General features: G+C 35.7%; 2 long non-coding RNA genes across 2 annotated transcripts; both read left to right on the forward strand.

Moving 5' to 3' along the window:
• Window positions 1-1,626: 1,626 nt before the first annotated feature.
• LOC120118550 lies at window positions 1,627-19,022 on the forward strand. The gene is made up of 5 exons (XR_005515761.1): window positions 1,627-1,704; window positions 5,575-5,679; window positions 5,912-6,022; window positions 6,793-6,975; window positions 18,961-19,022. It is a non-coding gene; the product is annotated as an uncharacterized LOC120118550 (long non-coding RNA).
• Window positions 19,023-19,803: 781 nt separating this feature from the next.
• On the forward strand, window positions 19,804-21,497 carry LOC120118551. The gene is made up of 3 exons (XR_005515762.1): window positions 19,804-19,870; window positions 20,258-20,322; window positions 21,451-21,497. It is a non-coding gene; the product is annotated as an uncharacterized LOC120118551 (long non-coding RNA).
• The last annotated feature ends 4,591 nt before the right edge of the window (window positions 21,498-26,088 follow it).

Below are 26,088 nucleotides of genomic sequence, written 5' to 3' on the forward strand. Positions count from 1 at the left end.
AAGCTATCCGCCAGCTTTTGAGTACGTTGAGTCAAAACGATACGTGGAATGTTTTGTAAATTTAAATTCAAGTTACTTTAGGGGCTCATGTATTTGTAAAACAAGTATTGTGTATTTATTTTGATATTATTATGATGGATAAATTTCTAAATGAATAAATATGTCTTTTTAAAAAGAAATTTTTTTGGGCTAGCCACTCTGGTGGTCCGTGTGACGTCATGGTCCGTCGATCTTCGGGTCGTGCTGGATTAGGGCGTTACATGTGGGGTAGGGGTAGAACAGGGAGAGGGAGAGGGAGGATGTGGGGTGGGGGTAGGGTGGGGGTAGAAGAGGGATAGTGAGAAGGGGAAGGAGGGTGAGAGTGTTTTAGATTTTTTTATTTTATTTAAATATTACATGTCGTGTTCCAATATTAATAAAAATATATAATAATTATACATTAACAAAAAAAAGTCACATCATCAGGTTGTATTGAGTAAATGATCGAGTAACTAAAAAATTTCAATGTCTAAAGTTTAGTGAGCAAATTGAAAAAATTGAAAGTACGATGCATAAAATATGAGAGAAAATAAAATTCAGTGAGTAAGCCTGTAATTTACCCATAAATTTATGTATATGTGACTTATCATTTTATCATTTTGTGTGTGTTTTTATCGAGATTATTTTGATTCAATTTAAGAATTATGTTAGTATGATTTTATTCTGATTATATTATAATAGTTATTTCTAATTTTGGTTAGATTTTGTTTTTCTCATATTGAGATTATTTTGGTTATGTTCTATCGTGGTTATATTTCTCATATATTTTAATCAGATCATAATTTATATTAATTCGATTTGATTTCAATTGTATTATAATAAATTACTTTTGGTTATGAATCTTATTTTCATTGAACTAAAATAAATTTATAGATAATGATTGTTGTGTTCGTAGTTACACATGTATCCACCACTCTGAAAATTAAGGAAATTTCAGTGCCAAATTGGCATATAAGCATGAGATTAAATTATATATCGAGATAATTAAAAGAGCGGGTTTCTGTAAATTCAAAAGAGATGCATGGATTTATATAATAATTTCGCTAATTCATTTGTTTATTCTGGCAAGCAGTCTCTAATCCAAAGTTTCCTTCATCCTCTTTTCTTCTTCTGTACGTTATTAACTGTTTCATTCATATCTATTCCTTCTGCTACAATTAACCCAATCAAGCAAGAATGTCGATCAAGAAAACCCTAACCCAGGCCCTCGCGAAAACCGCTACGGTCATCGAGAAAACTGTTCAAACTACCGTTCAGGAGGTTTCCGGACCCAAAGCTCTCCTTGACTATGAGCTCATTCACCATATTGGTTCCGCTGGCCCAGGCCTTGCCTGAAAGTTGTACTCCGCCAAGGCGCGTGATATAACGCGTCCCTACCAGTATCCCACCGTTTCCGTGTGGGTCCTTGATAAGAAGGTACTGGCAGAGGCACGTGTCCGCGCTGGGCTTTCCAAGATCGTTGAGGATTCATTCTTCGATCTGATACGTGCCGATGCAGCAAGGCTGGTGAGACTACGGCATCCTGGTGTGGTCCACGTGGTGCAGGATTTAGATGAGAATAAGAACGCCATGGCAATGGTTACGGAGCCGTTGTTTACGTATGTGGCTAATTCGATTGGGAATGTGGATAATGTTGCCAAGGTTACTAATGATCTCAAAGGGATAGTGTAGGAATTATAGAAATGAGTTGAATAGGAATTGATTTAAAGAGAAGCAGAAATCGGATTGATCGCTCTAACCTGATACCATGTCTTATTCTTTTGCAATGCTTTTATCTCTTCTTCCACAGCCTTTTTCCACTCAGGAGATTGAAATGCTTCTGTCACATTTCTTGGGATTTTCACAATGTTAATGCTGGTAGTGAAGTCCCTGAAATTAGACTGTAATTTCCCATATGCAACATACTTATTTATGGGATGAGCAGTGCATTTTCTTACCCATTCCTAATAGCAATAGGAAAGTCATCAAGATCAACAGTAGTAGCCTCTTGGTAACCATCATTACCTTCTGTTTCAGCTGCAACAGGATCCGAATCTGGTTCTTGGCAAATGCTAGGCTGACTGATTTCTTCAGCAACATATTTCATTCTTCTTGAGTAAACACTGAGTTGTTTCGGTTGGGGAGTTATGGTTTCAGGGTCATTGTTAGGTGCATTTTTGGTAGTGGTGGAAGGTGTTTTGTAAGGACTAGAGTGCTGAGATAAGGAGGAAGGTAATTCATCAGAGTTATTTAGGTTATTCCCATCACCCTCCCTAGGAACTGGGACAGTGCTAGCCGGCTTTGGAGAGACAGTAATAGGTAAGGAAATGATAGGCTGTAAAGAAATATTGGTTTGAACAGGTTGAAATTCCTTGTAACTAATAGGCTGTAAAGAAATATCGGTTTGAACAGGCTGTAATTCTTTGTAACTCTCCCCCTGAATTTCAGTTCCTGAAAAATAAGGTTGGTTTTCAAAAAATGTAACATCAAAGGAGACATAGGTCTTTTTTATGGAAGGTGAGTAATACTTGTAACCCTTCTGACTCAAAGAATAGCCCAAGAACACACACTTTATGGACCAAGGATCTAATTTCCCTCTGTTGTGGATATGAACAAATGCTGTACACCCAAACATCCGATGAGAAAGACTTGAGTTTAAATGTTTAAAATGGGGATACAGCTAAAACAGAACCTTAGTAGGAATTTTGAAATCTAAGGTATTACTTGGCATTCTATTGATGAGGTAAGTGGCTGTAAGAAGAGCTTCCCCCCAAAGATACTTAGGAGCATTAGCAGCAAACATAAGAGACCTAGTAACCTCTAGAAGATGTCTATTTTTCCTTTCTGCTACCCCATTTTGTTGAGGTGTGTTGACACAAGAAGTAAGGTGAACAATGTCTTTTTCCTTAAAGAAATACCCAAGGGTTTTATTCAAATACTCACTCCCATTGTTACTCCTTAGAATTTTGATTTTTGTGTCAAATTGGGTTTCAACTTTTTGATAAAAACTTTTAAAGAGAGACTCAACCTCAAATTTTTCTCTCATTAAGAAAACCCATGTTGTCCTAGAGTAATCATCTATAAAAGACACAAACCACTTATACCCAGAAATACTTTTGACAGGAGAAGGGCCCCAAATATCACTATGAATGATGGAAAAAGGTGTTGTTGGTTCAAATTTGGCTGGAATATATGGTTTTCTGGTGTGTTTGGCCATTTGACAAATTTCACAGGAAAGCAAAAATGGATCTTTATTAATGAATAAGTTCGGTAACATTTTGAAAAGATAGAAAAAATTAGGATGACCTAATCTAGAGTGCCATAACATAATTTTATTGGTATTGAGATCAGAAGATAAAATTGGTTTCCTAAGAGCACTGGATAAGGCATGATTATGAGATGCTTTACCTCAAAGGGTGTACAATCCTTTGCCCAGCCTAGCACTGCCAATCACCCTCTTCGAGCCCTATGCCTGAAAATGCAACCACCACTACCAAACACAACATTACAACCAAAATCTTTAATTAATTTGCTGACTGAAAACAAATTGCATGCAAGTCTAGGAACATAGAGGAAATTATGAAGTAGTAGATTTTTGTTTAATGTAACAGAACCACTCCCTTTGACTGTAGTGAGAGAGCCATCTGCTATTTTGATAGAAGCTGGTAAGCTGCTTTCACTATATTCCTCCAAGAGATCAATATTTCATGTCATATGATCTGATGCACCCGAGTCTATTATCCATTGTACCGAGGAAGCATATGGATTATTTCCATCAGTAGTAGTATAAGTCACATTTGTAGGCTTGGTTGTCATACTGCTCAAAATCTGCTGCAGTTCCTCTATCTGTTTCTTGCTAAAACTGCTTGAGGAATCATCTTGAGAGGCAATATGAGGCTCCTTTTGAAACCTGGACCGTGTGGGTTGCCAATCAGTTGGTTTTCCGTGCAGCTTCCAACATTGATCTATCATATGGCGTGGCTTCTTACAATGTTCACACCAAAGGCGATTTTTCCTCTGTTGCTTTGAAAATTTGAAATTTGAAATCTGAAAATCAGATTGAGAGGGTCTGGTCTGGGAAGTGATTTCGGATGCTGAGGGATCCGGATTAGCCATAAAAAACAAGCCTCTCTGTGATCTACTAAGTGATACCGTGGATGTGTATTCAACGATGTAGTTCTCTAGGATCAAATTTCTGCATGATGGTGGAACCGTGGTGGGTTTATCCATTTCAGTGGATTTAAGTAGAATTGTAATTTATGTAAAATTGACTACACAAGTATTTTGAAGTTTAGTCAATGTACCAGTATTAATATGTTTTAGGTCATTTAGTTGTATGTTTATTTTGTTGTGTCAATAGAGCTGCGGAAGTATATGAACTTTAAGAAGAATAATTACTAAAGTAAAGGAACAAGGATCTTGGACTAGGAATGTAAAATATGGTAAGTTACACTTACTGAAAGTAGGTTTGCTTGTTGGTCTATCAGTGTTTGATCTAAATGTATTACTTTGTTTGGAGGTAAAAGGTGTGCCGCAAGGAAAAAGGTTAGTGAAATTTTATGCCTTGTAAAATAGTAGGGCTTAATTGAAATTGGGGAGTTTGTTAACAAGAATTGATTAGAAGATATGTATGGTGTTTAGAGGGCCTGAAGGATATAAGAAAAGTTGATTGCATATAAATTTCAAATGAGGGGAAACCATGCCGAGAGATGCATTTGCTGCCCTTACTCATAGGAGATTTTCAAAACCATATATTTAAGTTGTCGAACAACTTGTCCATTGTCTATGTCATGAAAATCAACTAACTATGAAAATTTTAAGAAAATTATTAAATCAACTAACTTTAATCAATTCGCCATATCCAAAAACTCTGAACTCTGGAATGTAGTTTTAGGAAAATTAAGAACATAAGCGATAGTTTTTAGGAGTTGTTACCTAGATAAACACTGTTTTGCAGGCTTTCTGCAATAATGCTTAATTGCTTAGTTCATGATAGAATTTATGTAAAAGAAGTTTAGTTATTTATTCATAGATACACCTAGATGGACAATGCCTTTTGTAACTAAGATGGAATATGGTCACTTGCAAAGTAGGTGCAACGGTTCAACCTTGCATAAAGGTATAGATAGGTCCAATTAAACAATGCTTAATTGGAGTTTGGCATCCGTATAGTTGACACATTTAACACTATGTTGGAGAGTTTAGAGGTGGAAGAGATTAGAGTGAATGGATGGAAAGATTACTAGAGCAGAATTGAGTAGTAAAAATGTTTTAGATTTTCTCAGAGTGGGCAAAGAGAAGGTTAAAGTTTTAAGTTTTTATTACTGTAATCCGTTTGGGGCATTGCTAGTTTTAGAATGATGGCCCTTTTATTTCTTTTAAACATCGGATATGCATGTTTCTTATATTTGGCATGTCTTTATATAAGATTAAAAAGTTTTTTTTTGAATATTTCAGCGGGGATGTTGAATGTTTGAATCACCCCCTTGTTATGTATATTGTGTTGACATCATATCTTTATGATTTTAGCAAACTTAAAGTGTTCTTGCTTCACAGGAAATGAGTTTGTTGGAGGTGAAGCATGGTTTGCTTCAGATCGCGGAATCCTTGGATTTTCTTCATAATAATGCACATCTTATTCATCGAGCTATATCACCTGAGGTTGTTTCTTTATATTTTTTATTTTTCCGGATAAACATATTTTCCTTATTTATACTAATATAATCCTCAAAATGCTTTGAAATTTCCTTTTTCGTTGAGTTTTTTTTGAGTTTTTTTTCACGTGTTGCATTAAAGAACTAGTGACAGTTTTGAGATTACATGGCGGGTAATAGTGGGTGGGGAATATAACTGGTTTGCAGATATGTCTGATGAGTGAGTTTGTACTTTGCAGAATGTCTTAATTACATCAAGTGGAGCTTAGAAGCTTGGTGGGTTTGGTTTTGCTATCTCAATGGATGAGGTCTCTAGTGATTCAACCACTGTGAAGGCCTTCCATTATTCTGTAAGTTGGACTTTTGATATATTAACAATTTTGCTCAAAATTGTAAGGGTGGGTGGCGGTTGAGAAGAAATGTCAGGTTTGAGCCACGATACTTTTTTATTGCACTTGAAAGAAAAAGATTAATTCAATTCATTTTCCATTTGAATCAACACATTTGCTCTAGCTATATTTCTCTGAGTTCATTTTATATGAAGCAACTATGTTCAACACATTTTTGACTGATATGGGCATAGCGGTATGACTGTCCATTTATACGAAAAAGCATGAAAAATTGGGATGTCAGGCAAATATGCATATATGATACTCACTTCGAGTATAAGTAGCATACTTTAGTTCACTATTGGTAATGTACTTAATTGTCATGTCATCTTTCATTAAGTTAGCCCCCTTAGGAATGTGGATATGCATGTTGTGTATACTTTTAGGTTCCAATATGATACATGATAGATGTTGTACATTGTCGTACATAATAATCTTATTTATTGTCTTTGTGCATTTTACGATGTCATTCTAACTTCATTCTCTCATTACTTATTGGTTTTGACATAAATACTTCCGTTCTTAGTAGTCGTCTTTCTACATTTTTGGCTTTGCTTTCTTTTGACTTTTTAGCCATGTGGTGTTTGGTGACTTTGGTCTTTGCAAATACATATGATTGTTCTCTTATGATATTTTTTTCATTTCAGTCACCATGATGGATGGGTTTTACATGTGCAATGATGATCTAAATTTATCTTTCATCATATTCTAATTTGATATGGTCTGTGCAGGAATATGATAGTGAAGATTCTGTCATGCCTCTTCAGCCATCATTGAATTATACTGCACCTAAATTGGTTCGAAGTAAAGCATCTTCAGTTGGATGGTCTTCTGACATTTTCAGTTTTGGATGCCTGGCCTACCATTTAGTTGCTCGAAAGCCTTTGTTTAACTGCAACAACAATGTCAAGATGGTACTTACAAATTAGAATTTTATCCTTTTTCGATTGCCTATTTTGTTCTCTGAATAAGAAAAACTACTTTCCTATCATGTTTATATCATGGCTAGTGGCTTTGATATTATTTTTGGCTGCCAGTTATAGAATAAAAAAAACAAAATTCATTTGATCAACTTAAGTCAGGATTACAATTTACGGAAGGAGGTAGGGAGATATCTGTACTATAAATTTTATTCCCCTACCACATTTAACTTTTGCTAAAATATAAGCAAAGAGATTAGCCCTACTCCTAACATGACGGAGAGAACTGATAATTTCTAAGTTCCTAAGATAAAATGTAAAATGTCAAAAACTATATCACCATGTTCTCAGAAGTTGAACTGTCTGGAAATTCCTTTATAGCCAGCAATGTATCACTTTCAAAACATAAATATATAAATCCATGTTTTCTTGCAATGTATTTTAGTAAACAGAACAAAACAACATAACACCCTCTGAATCTCATGTGACAGATACCAAATTTGCGTTTGTCTTTAGAGAATTATCAACTGCATTAACATTGACAGCTGCCAACATGTAAAAAAAATTAACTTTAGGCATTACATGTGCTAGCTAAATCACTTCCATTTAGGCATTGCGTGTGCCACTTGCTATATTTGAACGTTGATTGTGATAGTTCAAGTATTAGGTTCTCATGTCCTTTATCGTCAAGAATCATACATTTGGAAATAGGAACCAATATGATACGTAAGTTGCACTATGAAATAATATGAGGTTGTGTTTGGGAACTTGAATTTCAAAAGATGGGTTTAGATTTCAAAAGCAATATGCATTGTGTAATAAAACACATCTAAATGCAATATTCATTATTATTTTTCAAATTTATGGATTTGTTATTTGTTAGGCGTCTGTTTAGTCAAAGGTGAACTTAGTGTACCTATAGATATCTGTGAATTTGGCAATCATGTTTTTATACCTTTCAAATATATAATTATTTTGAATCTTAACTAATTTGAACATGACATATGCATTTCTTTTTTTTTTATAGGAATAGAAGGTCTCATTAAAAACCTCCCTCATAGTTGCCTCTTGTAAAGAGACAACTAGCAGAAGGAGGAAAAGAGTGCCTAAATTTATTAATAACCCATAATTACGTAAGATTCCAAACAATACATAAAATTACCTAACATAGAACCATAACCAAAATAATACACCATAACCACTACTCATAAGAACAACCTCCTCACTCACTAATCAATTCCAGACTTAGCTAGACAATCAGCTTCCACATTAGTACATTTGCTGATATGCTTAATTATAACATTAGACTGCACAACTGTCTTCTGAATTTCTATAATCAGATCAACAAGGTGAACCAGGCAAAGTTCCGGGCTGTTGATCCACTTCACAGCAAGAAACGAGTCACTTTCCAAAATCAGAAATCCTTTGTCCCTCCAAACTGACTCAAAAACCACTTCTAACCCCACTTTGATAGCAAATATCTCAACAAGAATAGGAGAACAAGGTCCTAGTGCTCTAGAAAAAGAAACCAACTTGTTCTTATCGGCATCTTTAAGAACTCCACCAATACCACTTCTTCTCCAATCAAAATTAACAGCCCCATCAACATTCTTCTTAAAATAACCTGTAGGAGGAGGGCGCCATTTTACTCTTGAGGATCTAAAGTAAGAGGGGGACTTATGCAAATTCTACAAAGTAAGATCTCCCACAAGGCTGTCCACTTGGATAGACACATCCTTGTTTTTAGCTAAAAACCATGAAGCCACCCTATACCTCACCAAAAAGAACAGAGTAGCACTATCCAACTTGCCATTCTTAAATACAATCTGGTTCCTACACAGCCAGACAGACCACAAAACAGCTATGGGAATAAATCTCCAAATACACGAGTTTGGTCTTAATTGCGGCCATGAAAGCAAGAAGCCTTTCAGATTATTAGGGAGAACTGAATTAACTTTCCACATACGGAGGAGTTTGACCCAAATCTGCCAAACTTGGACACAAGAAAAAAATAAATGCCTAACCAATTCTAGTTCCACTCCACATAACACACATAAAGGGGATTCAATATTTCTGACTTCTCTTCTCATTAAGACAGTTTTAACAGCCAACTTCTGATGAATAATTTGCCAAATGAAAATCTCCACTTTTGGTGGGACAAAACCCTTCTACACTATCTCCAACCATGAATTATCTGATTCTAACAAACTTGAAACTAATCTAGAGCAAGATTGAACCGAGTACACACCATCCCCACTACTTTTCCACGCCAAGCAATCTTCACCCTTCAACAGAGGCTTAAAATTATCCAACAGAACCATCATTTCCATCCACTGATCAAACTCACTGTCCATTAAGTTCCTCCTATGTTGTAAATCCCACACCCACTCCTCATTAGACATACACCCGAAATTAGCCACAACCTCTTCCTTATTAACTGACATTGCAAAAATCCTTGGAAACATAGACTTCAAGGAATAGTTAGAAATCCATGAATCATGCCAAAATCTAATTGAATCTCCTTTTCCCACCTGAAGCACAACATTATTTCGAAAGCATTACCCAAATGAGTCATTAGTCCGATATTTATTTACAACTCCTTTCCAAATCTAAGACACATTAGATGGCAAATTATCATCTAAAACAATAGAACTCGTTCCTACATTATACTTGGAACATATCATTGTATTCCACCAAGAGTCCTTCTCCAAACCAAACTTCCAAACCCATTTGCCCATTAAAGCTCTATTCCAAAGCTTAAGATATGAAATTCCCAAACCCCTAACTCTTTATTTTTACAAACAACATTCCAGTTAACCCAATGAAACCTTTTCTTCTCAGCCGAAGAACCCCACAAGAAGTTGGCCATAATTGATTCCAGTTTCTTCCTCACAACCACTGGAATTTTGAACATTGACATATAATAATTAGGAAGTGAATTCAGGACTGATTTTATCAAAACTGTCCTCCCTATTATGGATAGAGAAGATACTTTCTAGCCTGCCAATTTCTGGTAGAACTTCTTCACAATCGAATCCCATAGTTGAATAGAATTTCTCTTTTCTCCCAATGGTAATCCCAAATATTCTGTCAGAAAAGAGTCTCTTAAGCAACCAATAGATTCTGCCCACTCCCCAACAATCTGATCTTGTAAGTTAATACCAAAAATTCTGCTCTTCACCAAATTCAGTTGTAGCCCTGTACACAACTCAAATACAACCAGGACCCTCTTCAGATCTTTGAAGCTTTACAAAATATGATCAAGTTATCCGCAAATTGTAAATGAGTCAGCATCGAAGAAGAATTATCAGAACCTATTTGAAAACCCTCAAACAGCCCCAAAACTGCTGCTTTAGATAACAACAAATTCAAAAACTCACCCACTAGATAAAATAGTAGCGGGGATAAAGAACACCCTTGTCTCAGCCCCCTAGATATTTTAAAGCTTTCAGTAGGAGATCTATTAACGAGAACTGAAATAGAAGTTGAACTTAAGCAATTGTATACCCACGACCTCCACCTTCTACTAAACCCCATACACTCCATAATTTGAATTAAAAAATCCCAGTCAACAGTGTCATATGCCCTCTTGAAATCCACTTTAAAGACGAGACCTTCCCTTCCTTTCCTCCTCCAGAAATCGATGGCCTCATTAGTAATTAAGGAACAGTCACAAATCTGTCTTTCCGGAATGAAAGCAAATTGAGATTGACCAATCAACCCTCCCATGCACAGCCTTAACCTTCTTGACAGAACTTTAGACAAGATTTTATATAAACCTCATACCAAACTAATTGGTTTGTAATCCTCAATGGAAACCAGATTTTGCTTTTTCAGAATTAGTGTAATGAAAGAATGATTGACACATTTCCCAAACTTCTTCCCTTCATAAAAATCCTCGAAAAACTTATGAATATCTCCTTTCAAAACCGGCCAAAATTTCTTAAAAAATCCCATATTCAACCCATCTGGACCCAAAGCTTTGTTGCTATCCGAAGACTATTGCCTCCCAAATTTCCCCCTCTGAAAAATTCATATCCAATTGTGCAACTTGATCCTCTAAAAGCCTATTAGAATTCAATTCCAGCTTTTCAACTTCAGTCGTCGGAATGGCATTGTAAGCGTTCTTGAAAAAATCAAAAACATAAGCTTTTATCATCATCGGCTCCTCAAGCACATTACCACTGACATCAAAGCATTAAGAGCATTAATCCTCCATCTAATTGTAGCACATTGATGAAAATACCTTGAATTTCGATCCCCATCCATAATCCACTGCGCCCTTGAATTTTGGAACCAAACTAATTCTTCTTTTTTATACAATAACCATAGTTCACTTTTTGCTTTTGCAACATCCACCATAAAAACGAGAGAATTCCTTTGTTGTAGTTGAACTTCTTAATTTGAGATTAGCCTCTCTTTGCTGTCAATCAAACTGTGTAATTGCATTCTGCTTTTATTAGACCAATTCCTGATTTCCACCTTTGTTTCTCTAAGAACCTCCTCAATGCTTAGCCTCTTCCTACTCTTCACTTCTGAAATTTTCTCTTCCACTGCTTCCTTAAAACCCTCCTCCTCCATGATATAATTCAACAATCTAAAGGGTTTCAGATCCCAATTTATCTTGTTGGATTCCAAAGTGTTGGGATTTTCGAAAGCTCAAATCGATAATCAGAATTGCTTGCAAAGAGGGTCGGGATCGGTTTTTGTGTTTAGGGAGTAAGGAGATTAAAAGATAGAGAATTGCACAGCGATTTAGAGTGGTTCGATTTCTCAACCAAGTCTACATCCACTACCTTAGCTCCTCACCAAGGATTTTCCAACAAATTCACTAATTTGTTTTCTTTTGAGGACAAAGAGTAACCTTACAAACTCCCTAGTTTTTTCGGTCTAAACTAGAACCTTTCCCTAGCTTTTACACGGGATAAGCTAGAACATTTCCCCTTTACAAAAGGATAAAATAAGTAAACAAGAAAACCTCTCTAAGGTACGTGTTTACAAGATTGAGCTCACAAGAATAAAATATTTACAAGAGAAAGATGAAATAAGATTGAAAAACTCTTCTCTTGTGTTTGATTGCTTGGATAGTTGTTCTCTTACTTCTTCAAGTGTCCTTAGCTTGTATTTATAGCTTGAAATGTGTTTGATGTTGTATATAGTCGTTGGGGATGTTTTGGAGCCATTTGGAGATGATTTTTCTACTCAAAAAGGTTGCCCATAACATGGTGCATCGGTGCACTATCAAGGTGCATCGATATCCCTTCATTAAATTTAAATAAACTAGTCGTTGCAACCTTCGTGCATGGATGCAGAGCAGGATGCATCCATGCACACCCTTGATGCATCAATGCACAGAAGGATGCATCAATGTACTAATTGCATTCGGTGTTTGAGTGTATGGATGCACTGCATGGTGCATCGATGCACTAGTGCAAGTGCATGGATGCACTGCAGGGATACATGGATGCACTACAGGGGTGCATCGATGCACTTTGACATCCTTTAGCATTTTGGCTCAAATCCGAATTTATTGGACTTTGAATTATTTTGAAACCTTTTAAAACTTTGAATATATTCAATTAAGTCCAAAAACATTTTGTAAATTCAATTCAAGTCCAAAAACCATTTTGTCTTAAATTGTTATAACAAAACATAGTTCAACAATCTCTCCCTTTTTGATATAACAAAACATTTAAAAAATTATTTTTGGCAAAACTCCCCTTAAATAAATTGTTTAATGAAAAAGATATCAATTGTTAACAATTGTTGGAAAATATATGAAAATGTTAAGCTCCCCCTTTTTCATTAAGAAATTGAATTTTTCAAACCAAACTTATCCCCCTTTTTGTTATATCAAAAATAATTTAATCTTTGAAGTTCAAAATAACTTTGGAGAGTAAGTGGTAAATTTGACATTTAAAAATCATTTGAAAAATCAAAGCTCCCCCTCAATAATAGAATTCCAAACAAAATTTAGCTTTTAAAATCATGACACTTAAACAAAATTGAATTTCAAAAAAGAATAACAAACATGTTAGTAGCACATGAAATTCAATGCATCCAAGTCTAAAATATTTTACAAAATATTTTACAAGTCTAAAATATTTTATGCAATATCAATTATTGAAATTAAATTCATATGCATAAAGTTTTCCAAAAATGTTATGCATTTGAAAATTTTGATATTAATTGTTAGAGAGATATCTTTTGCATTTTAAATCACATGCATAAACATTTAAATTTAGGTCAAAATTTAAAATTTATAAAATCAAAGTATTTGAAAAGTTGATATCAATTGTTAGAGAGATATCATTTGCATTTAAAACTAATTTTGACCAAAATTTTATTATGATGAAATAAAAATTCTGAAAAATCATTTAAAACTTTAAAATGTTCATCATAAAACATCTTTTCAACATACATGAGATTAAAACAATGCATAATCATTCAAAATCAAAACTCAAGCATGCATAAATCCAAATGAGCAATCAAATAACCAAAATCAAAAGCATTAAGTTTAGAGGTTACCCATTCCTTTTTCATGTGTGGCTAGAGCATCTTGAATATCATCACTTTTATCACCATTGCTCCCACACACCTATAAGAGACATTTAAGTAAATTTTGGTATCCAAATTGCTTTGGATCCTTGAACATTAGTTTCTATGCCCCTTGTTCCTTTTGGAACCCATACTTGTCTAATTTTAAAACATTTTCTTTTCTTCAAAGGACAAGTATGTTCCATAAGACAATGATAATGGAAATGTGAGCACTTTGCCATATTTAAACATAATAGGTTGTTTTTAGAAATTAATTTTTTTTCTTTTATTAAGCTTTCAAGCTTAACTCCTAACTCAAAATTTTCTTTTTCTAAATCATTTATTTTGATTTTTGAAAGCTCTAAATTATTTTTCAAAAATTCATTTTGATTTTCAAAATCAACTTTTGCTTTCAAAATAAAATTATCTTTAATTTTGAGTTTTGAAATTAATTTCATATATTTGGAATTCATGGTCTCAAATCTCAAATACAAAGTATTATAAGCATCTTGTAACTCATCAAAAGAATAAGAATTTAATTCATTTGAGCTAGAAGATACCTCGGGCTCTTCAAGGGCCATTAAAGACACTACCTTTGTTGGTTCTTCTTTCTTGTTTCCATGGATTTCCTCGAGCTTATTCCAAAGCTCCTTTGCATTCGAACAAGAAGAAACTCCTTCATAGATATCTATACCAAATGCACAAAACAACATGTGCATGGCCTTGGCATTTTGTTGAGCTTTCTTTCGTTCTTGGTCAATCCACTTCTTATCCTTCTTTGGAGAAGAGTATCCTCTCTCGATCATCTCCCATGCATCAAGATCATTGGCTTGGATAAATAACTTCATTAATTTCTTCCAATGATGATAGTTCGCTCTATTGAAGTATGGGGGCTTGTCGGTTGGTATGGAGTCTTCCATATGGAACGAACCGGAGGTAGAAGCCATCTTCTCGGTTGTATCGGGAATTGGTAGAGCTTCTTTGAGGATCATCTCAAGGTGGTTAAACCTTCTTAACGAGTTAAGCTCTGATGCCAATTGTTGGGATTTTCGGAAGCTCGAATCGACAACCAGAATTGCTTGCAAAGAGGGTCAGGATCGGTTTTTCTGTTTAGGGAGTAAGGAGATTAAAAGATAGAGAATGGCACAGCGATTTAGAGTGGTTCGACTTCTCAACCAAGTCTACATCCACTACCTTAGCTCCTCACCAAGGATTTTCCAACAAATTCACTAATTTGTTCTTTCTTTTGAGGACAAAGAGTAACCTTACAAACTCCCTAGTTTTTTCGGGCTAAACTAGAACCTTTCCCTAGCTTTTACATGGGATAAGCTAGAACCTTTCTCCTTTATAAAAGGATAAAATAAGTAAACAAGAAAACCTCTCTAAGGTAGGTGTTTACAAGATTGAGCTCACAAGAACAAAATATTTACAAGAGAAAGATGAAATAAGATTGAAAAACTCTTCTCTTGTGTTTGATTGCTTGGATAGTTGTTCTCTTACTTATTCAAGTGTCGTTAGCTTGTATTTATAGCTTGAAATGTGTTTGATGTTGTATATAGCTGTTGAGGATGTTTTGGAGCCGTTTGGGGATGATTTTTCTACTAAAAAAGGCTGCCCATAACATGGTGCATCGGTGCACTATCAAAGTGCATCGATACCCCTTCATTAAATTCAAATAAACTAGTCGTTACTAGCTGTTGCAGCCTTTGTGCATGGATGCACAGCAGGATGCATCGATGCACAACCTTGATGCATCGATGCACTAATTGCATTCGGTGTTTGAGTGCATGGATGCACTTCATGGTGCATCGATGCACTAGTGCATGTGCATGGATGCACTAGTGCAGGGGCATGGATGCACTGCAGGGATGCATTGCAGGGGTGCATGGATGCACTTTGACACCCTTTAGTATTTTGGCTCAAATCCGAATTTAATGGACTTTGAATTATTTTTGAAACCTTTTAAAATTTTGAATAAATTCAATTAAGTCCAAAAACATTTTGTAAATTCAATTCAAGTCCAAAAACCATTTTGCCTTAAATTGTTATATCAAAACATAATTCAACACAAAGCCACAACATTATGGTCTGAAATTGATTTTGGTAATAACCTCTGAACAACATCCGGGAATAATCCTAAAAAATCGTCTGAAACAAGAAACCTATCCAACCTCACAAACGTAGGAACTTCCCTATTATTACCCCAAGTGAAACTCCCTCCCACCAAAGGCATATCCATTAAATTTGCTTGAAACAAAAATTCCCTGAACCATGCAATTGAGTTCTCATTCAGTGATTTCCCCAACTTCTCTTCTTGAGACAAATGAGTGTTAAAGTCTCCAACTACACATAATGGGCATCCCAATGAGGAAATAAAACAGGTTAACTCCTCAAAAAATGCTTCTTTATCAGCTTCAACTGAGGGCCCGTAAACATTAATAAAACAACATACCTCTTGGTTCACCTTAATTGTACCCTTCAAAGCTATAAACCTTGGAGAAATCTTCACCAACTGTGGTACAAACCAGTCCTCATCCCACAGAGTAACCAAACCCCCTGATGTTCCCACCGCCGGAGACTCCACCAACCCACCTAAGTATTTACCCCCCAACTTCCTTCTTATACCTATATTAATCACCTCCAATTTCGATTCTTGCAGAAAAAGAAAAGATGGTTTCTTATCTACAACCACCTTCCTCACCATCCTAGCCTTTTCCTTCCTACCTAAACCCCTAATATTCCAAGTGACACAAGATACACGAACCATAACAAATAATTAGAAACCTTCAACCAAAAAAGGGTTAATACCCACCATTCTCCCTCCTAGCCGAATTAGACTCCGAATATTTCTCAGCAAAATCCTTCTTTCCCCCCTTAAAGTTAACACCTAATATTTGGCTAACCTGCCAAGTTAATTCCATTTCATCTTTATCAATCGAAAATTCAACTTCTGAAAAATCCTTCTCCGATTCACCTCTTCTACTCTTCTTAGTAGACCTGCTGTAAACTCTGTCAGAGAAAATGGTAGCAGTACTATTAGGCCGAATTCGATTTGTTAGAGGGGAAGAAGAACATCTCCTTTTAGGAACTTTATTAACTTACACCCCATTCGATCCAAACTGAATTGCTGCATAATCTAACACTGATCCCTCCAAAACAGGTTGCTGCAGATCTCTACCTTTCCCTCTAATATCAACTAACTCATCAGGCTTGTAACCACCTCTATATGAACTTGGACTTCCCTGAATGGGCCCATTTACTTCTACCCTACCCATGGTATCATTAAGCCCATTCACTTGGTCAACAATATCAAGCCCCAAGGAGACCTCACCCCTATTAACCACCCATTCTCTCTCTTCTGTACCAACCCCCAGCCTTCTCTACTCTCCCTGGACATCACCCAGAACTGTTTCCTTAGTAATTCATCAACTGCCACTAAATTTTGAAAAACCCCTTTTCCTACCAACCGCCTATCGAAATTTGTGCGCTCCCCTTGTGAAGAGTCCAAAACCTATGCTTGTACACTATTTTGAATATCTGACACCGAATGGATACCCAACCTCCCTTCCTGCTCTTCAAAGTCATCCCCACTGCTCTCTTCCGACAAGTTATCCTCCTCATTATTTATTATTCCGTCATCTTCAACTATATCCTCTAACTCCGGAAAAAAATCATCACTTCCTTCCACCTTAATCTTAATCATGAACGATCTCCCATACGTATTTATAATGACATGGCGAAGAATATCAAAGGGACTTTCAACCCTCAATAACATATGAGCTACTCTACAATCCACTCTGTTAGCAGTTTGTTCATGTATCTTAACTAGTTTGCCCCATTTCGACACCAAACTTGTGAAGAAATGAACTGACCAACAATTTAGAGGAACACCAATCATAGAAACTGCACAGTAAGGTAATGGCACACCCTCTTCTTCCATAACATGCTCCAACCTCTCGAACCAAAGGACAAAGCCTCCCACTTGTTTTCCATCGTTGCAACTTTCTCCTCAACAGTCTGGAAAACTACCAGACATGCTTTTTTTGCTTAACCCCATTAAACCACTTTGACATTGATTCCCTCAGTTCTTAACGCCCTCTGCACAAACTCAACTTCGAATAATGGCTTACAAATACCAGTTAACGACGATCTCAGCCATGATCTATCCTCCATTGGAATAAAAACTTCCAACTGCTTCTTCACCTCCTTCTTAGCTCCAAAAATCCCCACTTTCTGGCCCTTAACTTCTTTTGCACCCACAACCGTCTCCTTGTATGAGCTTCTATTGTAAAACTTATTCATCATCTCCTTCTTTCCAGTACCTGCAGCTTGAGATGATGGTAGTTTCCTGAGCAACCCATCTACACCAACATCTGAATACCTCACCACACTAGTACGTTTGAAATCCTCGAAATACTTTTCTTCTGATACTTGGCAATTGACACCGATATTCTCCTCCCATCGACCGAGAAGTTATTCATCTTTTCAATTGCTAGATGCATATCATCTTTGCTAGCAAAATGCACCATGGCAAACGTATTATCCTTATAATAAGGTCTCCTATTAACAAATGGAATGAACACCTTAATCACCTTACCATAATGACTAAAACGATCCCATAATGCACTTCTCTGCACTCGCCTACTAAGATTATCCACTAATGCAACCCACGATACTCCTCTAGACAAAGAACTACTTCTGACCGGACGATCAAAACCCTTCATACTCTCCCTCACTCTCTCTCTACCTTTCTCACTCATCTTAACTATAGAAATTGTATATTTGAGCATAGCTTGACATATGCATTTCATTCTCACAATTTATATAAATAATAAAATCGAAATCCAGAGTTTCAAACTTAAGTTTCTAAACATAGCATGAACGTTCTATTCCTTTAGCGGATATCAATATTTTACATTTCATTATTGAGTTATTAGTCTGGAGTAACCGGTTAAGCAGTTAAGCTTTTCTACATTTCCTTTGGATCCTTTGTTTTTTGGAATTGACTGGACTAAGAAACTTAGCACAAAACTTTGTCAATTTGGCTTAAGGTTGCACTTATTATGAATCCTCTTTTAGGATATCTTGAGAACCCAGTGGGTTATAAATAGCCTCTTAGAAATACGGACAACATGGCTACTGATCATATAGCATTAATTCTATGAAATGGTACCTTTCCTCGTGTTTGTGCTAAAAGTTTTCCTCCTATCAAACCTATGGGGGTAATCAAGGTTTTCCCTCTATTCCTGCATTTTTATGTTTTATTTAGCAAGGTTTTCATTTTTAACTATATGAATCCGGAGGACAAGAGATTGTTTTTGGACACTTAGGTCCAGTCAATGTGTTACACTTTGCACTTTTTCCCCTCCCTTTTTTACACTAATTAATTGTATTTATGATACTTTCTCCTATTTTATTTAAAAATTTTCAGCAACTCGCAAGGCATATGTATGGCTTTGTATTGATGTTGGCAATGTTTCAAACATGCATATGGAAAAATGAAAAGCATTTTCTGAAAACTCCCTGCTGGTATCCATTTGTTGTTCCCTCGTGCAAATTAGAAAGGTACGTGTGTCAAATACTATTTTAGACCGACTTAGGAAGTCAACAAGTTCAAATAGACATTCACATACTTATCCAGTGAAGCATTCTCTTCTATCCCACCAGAACTAATCCATGACTTACAAAGGATGCACTCTGCAAATGAGTCTACCAGGTCATCAGCAGTGGATTTTACTGGTTTAAACCTTTTCATTTTTCTTTTATGTCCTCAAAAGCAGAAAAAAGGGAAATTATTTTAGAATAGTAGTCTGTTTCCCATATGCAAGTTTATTTCAATTTAAGCAATTTGTGGAGGATGTTTTGGGTTGAAAGCATATCTATACTATCAGTGGTACTGCATTCCAGTGATCATGGTGTTGCAGTGAAAAGTAATTAATCATTCATTAAGTCTCTGTTTATTGTAAAATTTGAATTTCCTATTAAAAAACATTAAATTTGTTTGATTTGGATGATGATGTTTGTCTTGCTAATTGGATTAATTCATTGATTTTGAATTTTGTGTTATACTTTAGGTTTTTCATTTTTCCGGGATGACACTAGGTTGCGTGCTCTTCATTTCCTCGACCACATGCTTGTATGTATTTTGAATTTTGCTTGTCTATGACATTGCTCACTAACTGCAGTTATCTAGAAGTAACTTTCTTGAAATAAAGTGCTATAGAAATGCTAAAAAATAATCCTGGACGACAATTCTGTTTTGTAGGAAAAAGATAACATACAAAAGTCTGAGTTTCTAAAAGCTTTATCTGACATGTGGAAAGATTTTGATTCCCGTGTGTTGCAATATAAGGTTTGAGATTTTATTTTTCCTCCAGCAGTGCTGCCAACCCAATTTTGCTTACTATGCATCTTAAGTACCTCACTATAGTTATTTAGGACACGTCTTTAAGGATATATCTGGGAAAATGAATGAAGATATATTGGAAAACAAACTTGTTCTTGATTTCTTGAAGTGATTATCATGTGTAGTATTCCTACTCCCAGCCTTTTTCTCTCTCACGGGGTGATGCATCAAGATCTTCAAGTTTCATTGTATCGCTTTCTTATTTCTTACTATTTCTGGTTCACCGCGATCAACAAGGAGATATTAGTAGTTCCTGATATTATATATTGACTTAAAAAAGCAAGTTGAGTGAATAAGATTTCTAAATGCGGGTACTTCTGCCTCTTTGTGCAGAACTAAGGAATCTAGTTATGCAGCCAATGATTGTGCCAATGGTTCTCAAGATTGCAGAGTCGCAGGTGCTTGTTTTGCTCATAATAATTAACTAGGGTTTGGAGTATTAACAGATTGCATTTTTCTTATTTGTAATTGGATTATTAGAACTAAAAAAAGATTGGTGATTGTCTTGGCCTTTGAAGTATTTCCATGCTAACCTTTCTTAAAACAGGCAATGTCTTTTGATATTTTCAACACGCTAGATAATTTCTCTTTTGATAGTAGATTAACCTTTTTCTGTCTATCAAGATCTATTTCTGCACTTTTACATAAACTGGCCACAATTAGTTTTCTGTAATAATGTGTAGTCTGAGTTTCTCTTACCAGCTGCATCTTCTTTGACAACTTTTTTATTTTTCTTATTTTTTGCGCCTTCTACTAAATACTATTATAAGAAACAAAATTATGTTACTAAATAAGATACTTCAATATTTACTAAATTGTCTAATCATGATAATTAGAATGAATTAGAATATCAAATAAGATACTTCAATGTGTTATGAATGCTTATAATGAATGTTGTAATTTACATTTAAACCAGCATATCAAGATTTTGGTGCCTGATCTATGATGTACTGAAAATATATGTTCTCAATTTAGGACCATATCCTTTGTTATGGGTAGAAGGAAGATCTCTAAGAATAGTGTCTTACTGTGAACATATATCTCTCTACCAAGAAAACACAGAAAATTCTGTGTAATAATATGCCTATGGCCTGCTTAGAGCTTTAGTTGGATTCTAAATGAAACGATAAAACTGTGATTTCTTGTATTGTTGCTAAAAATTCAAAATGACTTCTACATTCATTTGGATTATACATTGAGCTGCTTGTAATAAATTCAAAGTTCCATTCATCAATTACTGAAGGTAATCTAACGTGAATATATAATGTTAAAAACCATGTTAAATTTCTCTCTGAAAGTTGTTGCATTTGCTTGGCTTTTTGTCACACATTTTTCCTTCATCTATTTGATGTGTGTTTCACTTTATCTTTTGGTATAAGAAGTGTTTTTCCCTTAATTCATCTCTTCTTTATGTTAACATGATGTGAATAGTGATGAAATCACATGTAAAAAACTGATATGGTTACTATAATCATGCTTTTTAATCTCGTTTGACCAATGAACTGATGGCTTGAAATGTATTGTAGGATAAAACTGATTTTGAGTCAGTTACATTCCCGACTCTTGTGCTTGTTCTGGGCACTGCTGCGGGAGAGACCTTGTTGTTGTTGGTGAAGCTTGCGGATCTTATTATTAACAAGGTAACTGGAGTAGTTTGATTCTTTAAAGAATGCTCCCAAGGGTCATGTGTTCAATTTTTCTTTTCCTGTATCTTTTAGTATAATCAGAAAAAAGGGTGGTCTAATGTTGTTTGTGAATATGGACAAGTTGCTATCCAGTAAAATATTTCATGATATGGATGGAAGTGATGAAGAAATAGATCTACGTGGTTTGGAACAATGTTAATATTTTACTTTTATGATTATTTTTCAGTGTACATTTCTTTTTGGATTCATGAAAGTCATTTAAATGGGTGATATAGGCTTCTGGCTTTCATTTTGTTTTGTTGTTTTATTCTTTCTTTCTCTAAGCTTAAGAAATAGGGTTCCTTACACCTAAGTTTGATTACATCACACAATTATGATAGAGTACTACCAGAAGTTTTCATAAAATTATTTTATATATAGACTTCAAATATACATAATCCTAAAAGGAGCAAAACTACTTTAATTATGACTTAACAACTTCTTAGTCAACAATGCAGAAAATAGATTCCTAAATTAGAAAGATTATGTGTAGTTAGATAGGATTCTATGAATATCTTTTAGTAGTTATAATCCCTAACTAAGGGATTATATCTTTTTTTTTTATAGAAGTAGGAGGTCTCGTTAAAAACCCCATTCGTAATTGACCCTTTCGAAAAGGAAAGGGTCAACCAGCGGAAGGAGGAAAAGAGTACCTCATTTTATTAATAGCACAAGGATACATTAGAGAACCTTTACATAACACTATACAAAGATGACTTCGTAAGACGCAGGAACAACCTGATAAAACAACCTATACTCAGCTAATCTCTGCCTTAGCTAACTTATCAGCTTCCCAATTACAACCCATATACCCGATGTACATAAAACTTAACAAATGCACCAAACATATTACATAAGACTTAACTACTCCACGAACATCAAAAAACCCACTAACTCGAAAAGAAAAAACATGCAGATGTAACCTTACTGTTAACCAATCTCCTTCTTTGCTAAACTATCTGCCTCCCCATTACAAGCCCTTGGAATCAACCTAACTAATAACACCTTTTCAGAAATGAGAGACACAAACTCTTTAACTAGAGGCGAAAGAAAGCAGGAGCAAAAAACGGGGACTGTATCCACTCCACTGTAGACTTACAGTCACTTTCAACAATCAACCTACCAACTGAAAACCATCGTGAAGACAAAAAGATTTCAATGCCTCTTTTAATAGCTTTTAGCTCAGCAACTGGTGGGGGACCTTGTCCAATATTCTCTGAAAACGTCAGAAGAGTGCAACTATTCCAGTCTCTTAAAATGCCTCCAATACCTCCAACCGAGCCATCTAATCTAACAGCTCCGTCAACATTCATCTTCAAAAAGTCAACATGAGGGGGTAGCCAGCAAAGCACTGAGCAAACCTTAGTTTTAGGAATTGAAATATCATCTACAAGAGATGGATCACCAATCAACACATCCTCCTAAATAGGGAACTTGGCTAGAAACCATTTAGATAACCTAAATCTAACAATGAAAAAAAGAGACAGACTGTCAAGAGATTATCCTTCAAACACGATTGCATTCCTAGCTTTCCAAATAGACCAAAATACGACTCCCAGAATAAACTTCCAAATCAACGAATTCACCCTCAAATCACCCCAAGAGCTAAGTAGAGATGGAGGGTCCTGGGGTAAAACTACTGATAAATCCCAAAAGCTTACTAATTTATTCTATAGTTCCCAAACAACAAAACACGAAATAAACAAATGTTGCACTGTTTCCTCATATTTCTTACAAAAAAGACATAGGATATCTTCACCTAGGAGCATACCTCTAATAACCAACTCTACTTTGACTGCCACTTTATGATGAGCTAGTTGCCAAAGGAAAGATTCCACACGCGGTGGAGACAGTCCCAACCACACCCCTTTTAACCACAGATCGGTACACACGGACACCTTACCCAGTGCACTTCTGCAAGATTTAACCGAGAATAGCCCATCTCCACTTGCAGACCAAGAAAGAAAACCTTCCACTGAATTTGACAATTTTATATCATTCAGTTTTAACATCAAATCCAACCATTGATCCAATTCCCAATTGCATAAATTCCTCCTGGTTTGAATATTCCACACCCAACAGTTCAATTCAAAATTGCCGAACTCAGCAACCTTGCCCCATTTGTTAGCAGAAAGCGCATAAACTCTAGGGAAAAGATTTTTTAAAGGAACCATCCACCCACGGATCAATCCAAAAGGATATGGACTTTCCATTACCCACTTGCAACTTAGAATAAGTTCTAAGACATTCTCCCTCCAAATTATTCTTCAAGAAATTATTGGCAATACATCTCAAAATCCAAGAAGATTAAGGAGAAATGACCTTACTAATAGACATGGTGTTGCAACTAATTTTCTGCTTTCTACATAACACTCTTTTCCATAAGGAATTCTTTCATTGGCAAACTTCTACACCCATTTACACAAAAGAGCCCGATTGGTAAGATTCAAGTCAAGAACACCGAGGCCACCACTATTCAAAGGCCTACAAACTGTGTTCCAATTCACCCAATGAATCCTCCTCTTTTCCGCATTATCACCCCATAAAAATTTGGCCATTAAAGAATTTAACTTCTGACCAATTTTGCAAGGCATTTTAAACAATGATAAGAAAAAGATAGGCAAGGAAGATAACACCGACCTCAATAGGACAGTCCGACCAGCCAAAGAAAGACAAGAAGCTTTCCACCCGGCAAGTTTGGAATTGAAGTTCTTAAAGACTATATCCCATAAGGCCTCTGAATTCATCTTAGCACCAAGAAAAAGTCCCAAATAATCCATGGGAAAAGAACCCACTGAACAACCCACTGCCAACGCCCAATCAGACAAAATTTCGTCATCGACATTAATACCAAACAATTTACTCTTCGCTAGATTTAAATGCAACCCCACCATTATACTGAAAATCCTCAAAACTCTTTTACATTTTTAATCTGAGAAAGAGAAGCTTGGCAAAAAATGATGAGATCGTCGACAAACTGAAGATGAGACAACCGGAAGGAGTCTTCAGATTTCCCAATAACAAAACCTTGGAACAGACCCATGTCAACTGCTTTAGACAACATCAAATGGTGCAGCTCTCCTATTATATTAAACAGAAGCGGAGATAGACTGCATCCTTGTCTAAGTCCCTTCGCCATAGGAAACTCTTCCGAAGGGGACCCATTTACAAGAACCGAGATTGAAGCTGAAGAAAGACACTGTGAAATCCACGAGCACCATATACTACCAAAGCCCATCTCTGACATAACCCTGATTAATATTGGCCATTTAATGGAGTCATAAGCTCTGCGAAAGTCAACTTTTAGAACAACCCCTTATAGTCCTTATTTTCTCCAATAATCGATCCCTTCATTAGCAATAAAAGCATAGTCCAACAACTGTCTCCCCTGTATACAAGCGAACTGGGAAGGACTAATGATATCACTAACACAACAACTTAGTCTCTTAGATAAGACTTTTGAGAGAATCCTATATAAACTGCCTACAAGGCTAATAGGTCTAAAGTCTTCCACATTCTCCGGATTTAACTTCTTCGAAATTAAAGTAATAAAGCGTGGTTTACCCATGCTCCCATTTCCTTCCATAGTAAAACTCTTTAAAAATTTTCAGAACATGCTTCTTTAAACTGGGTCGAAATTTCTTGAAGAAACCCATGGTGAACCTATCCGAACCTGGAGTTTTAGAGCTGTCCGATGAAGCTATAACTTGCCAAGCATCCTATTCTGAGAAGAACTCCTCCAGCTTTGTAGACTGATCCCCTGACAGCTTTGCAAAATCCAGAATTAAGTCCTCCACTACCATTGTTGATTTGGTATTAAATGTTGTTTTGAAAAAATCATAAATATGTGTCTTAATAGAGTGAGGATCTGAAACAACAGTCCTATTAATCTTCATGCTAGAAATTGCATTTCTTTTGCTTCTGTTCAGAGCACACAGATGAAAAAAACTTGTATTTCTGTCCCCATCTTTAATCCATCTAGTTCGAGATTTCTAAAACCAAATACTTTCTTTAATCCTATATAGACTCCAAAGATCCTTTCTGAACTGCATCACTTGATCCCATTCCTGAGGAGAAAGATCACCACCTTGTGCCTTAAATTCCAACTCATTAATTTTCCCTTCCAATTGGATAATAGACTCAGAAATCCCATGAAATTTTCTGCTTGACCAGTTTCTGATAGATTTTTTAGTTTCTTGTAAAATGCTGAAGATACCCATTCTTTTATTCCTCACCCTTAAGTTAACCATGGAAGATTTAACCGAGTCCTCAAAGCCTTGTTCTTAACAGATGATTCCACGAGTGAGACTGGATTATGATCTGAAAGAGACCTATATAATAGATTTTTTACTATATTCAGAAAATAAGTCAAACAATTCCCAGAAATAAAGAACCTATCAAGTCTGACCCAAGTAGAAACTTCTCTATTATTACACCAAGTAGGAACCTGTCAATAAGATTAGATTGCTGCAGGAAATT

Source organism: Hibiscus syriacus, unplaced genomic scaffold (assembly GCF_006381635.1).
Source record: "Hibiscus syriacus cultivar Baekdansim isolate YM2019G1 unplaced genomic scaffold, ASM638163v2 tig00110328_pilon, whole genome shotgun sequence".
NCBI lineage: Eukaryota > Viridiplantae > Streptophyta > Magnoliopsida > Malvales > Malvaceae > Hibiscus > Hibiscus syriacus.